This window comes from Tupaia chinensis, unplaced genomic scaffold, assembly GCF_000334495.1.
Source record: "Tupaia chinensis unplaced genomic scaffold, TupChi_1.0 Scaffold141247_1, whole genome shotgun sequence".
NCBI lineage: Eukaryota > Metazoa > Chordata > Mammalia > Scandentia > Tupaiidae > Tupaia > Tupaia belangeri.
Genome location: NW_006201110.1, coordinates 548943 through 551082, shown reverse-complemented (window position 1 = coordinate 551082; position 2140 = coordinate 548943). Strand labels below are relative to the sequence as shown.

General features: G+C 56.9%; 1 protein-coding gene across 1 annotated transcript in view; it reads left to right on the top strand.

Annotated features, from left to right (window-relative positions):
- Window positions 1-2140, top strand: part of FLYWCH1 (FLYWCH-type zinc finger 1) — a 26961-nt gene that overhangs the window by 9121 nt on the left and 15700 nt on the right. The gene's annotated exons all lie outside the window — the stretch shown is intronic.

The following is a 2140-nucleotide window of genomic DNA, read 5'->3' as shown; positions in this document are numbered from 1 at the left end:
TGGCTCCCTCAGGTGGACTGTGGTTCGAGTCCCAGAACCCGTGACTTGCTTTCTCACTTTCCCTTTTCCTCTGGTCAAATTACAAAATGATAATAAATAAAATAATTATTTTTTTAAAAAGAAAAGAAACAAAGGAACACTGGGGCTGGCAGGTGGCATAGTGGTTAAGGTGATGGACTTACGTATGGCTGACCACAGTTCAAGTCCCAGATCTGGCAGCTTGAAAATCATGCTAATCATGAATGCGTGCCCAAAATCCCAGGAGGAGGAGGGACTCCGGTGTGGCCCCCGGGGAGTGATTTCTCACTTTCCCTCTCACCGTCTCTTTCTCTCTCCGAGTACCGTGTGCAGCCTTTCACTGGGCAGACGTTTTTGAGGTCCGTCCCGTGGTGGCGGGCGCCCCCTTACGAGCTGAGTAGCAGTACGCTGTGTGGAGACGTCATGTTTCGCTGTGTGTCTTCCCCCATGGGTGACGCTGTCCCCGAAGGCCAGGCGCCGGCCAGGGCGGGTGTGGGGGGAGAACGTGGTCTGTGGGGCTGGTGCTGCTGCTGCCGCATCCCGCCGAGGGGAGGCCGTGTCTGTGAGGTGGGGCTGCCCCGGGAGGCCACTGAGGATCATCGGGGGCTCTTGCAGTTGGTGGGGGCTGAGGGAAGGAGGGGCTGCTGGCTTCGTTTCAGGGCACAGGAGGCTGACACCCACGGGCTGGAGAGCTGGGTGTGCGGTGGGGAAAGGGCCCACCGTGGGTGGGGGCAGAGCACGCAGCCTGTCACTTTGTAGGGACCGGGGCACCCTCTGTCCCAGACTGTGAAGAGGGTGATCACACTTAGGAAGGAAGTAGCCATCCTCAGTGAATAAACTGTGAATCATAAGCTGCATTTGAATATTTTGATACAAATTCAGTGTGAATCAGATACAATTCAGGGGCTAGAGAGTAAAAAGCCCTTCTTGGGGACTGACCTGCATGGGAGGGTTCCCGTTCCAATCTGGGCCTCCGGGGGGCGCCCACCATCCATGGCAGAGGCTGGGGGTGAGGTCAGGACCCTGTTAGGGGTACTGTCTGTCTGTCTCTCTTGGAAGAAATGAATAGCTAAACTTTTTTTTTTTATTGTAAAATTCTGAATCTTCAAGGGATAATAAGTTATTTTAAAAATCTAGATGAGGGACCGGCAGATGGCATAGTGATTACGTCACTGGACTCCTACATGGCCGACCGAGGTTCAAGTCCTGGACCTGGAGGCCCCAAAAAAGAAAAAGAAACTCATGGAGGAAAAGGGATTTCAGTGTGGACATCCCTGCTGGGGAGTGATTTCTCGCTTTCTGTCTCTCGGTGTCTTGCGTGAGCACATGTGCCCTATAGCAAAAATCTCTCTTAAAAAAATCTAGGTGATGGGACCAGCAGCATAATGGCTATGTCGCTGGACTCCCATGTACGCAACTGCGGTTCAAGTCCCGGATCTGGTGGCTTAAACTCACGCCGGGCACGTGTGCGTGCATGCCCAAGATCCCGAGAGGAGAATGGAGGAGAAGGGACTGCGGTGTGGCCATCCCCCCTGGGGGGTGATTTCCCGCTTTCTGTCTTTCTGTCTCTCTGTCTCTCTTTCTGGCGAGCGCACGCGCCCTATAGCAAAAACCTCTCAACAACAAAAAATCTAGCTGATGTGGAAAATACAGTCGCGATGTGGCTGGAACAGGCAGCACCCCACCTGGCTTGGGGCATGCATTACCTGAGATGTACCAGTTGGCCCAGGTCGTGTACAGTGCCGGGAGCGTGCCTTCATCGTCTCCAGGGGACAGGGTTCCTTGAGCCACCTTCTGCCTCAGGACAAAGCCTCAGGCCTGGAGGACGGTCCAGAGCGAGGCGGGGGCGGGTGGCCCCCGCCTTGTCCTGGGAATGTGCCCGCCGTAGGGGGGCGGTAGGCTCCGTTTGGTGTCCTGAGTTGTCTCTGGCCGATGTGCGGGGTCGGTCTCTCTGCACCCGCTTCGCCCTGGTTGCTGGGGTCTGCGGGGAAGGGCCGGGAGCAGCGGAGCCGGGGGGACGGTCGCAGGTGGGGGCGGCCAGGCCACGGCCCCAGGAGGTCGGTTTAACGCCTCGAGAACGCCGAGCGTGGGCGCCGGGGGGCGGGCTACCGGCAGAAGGACG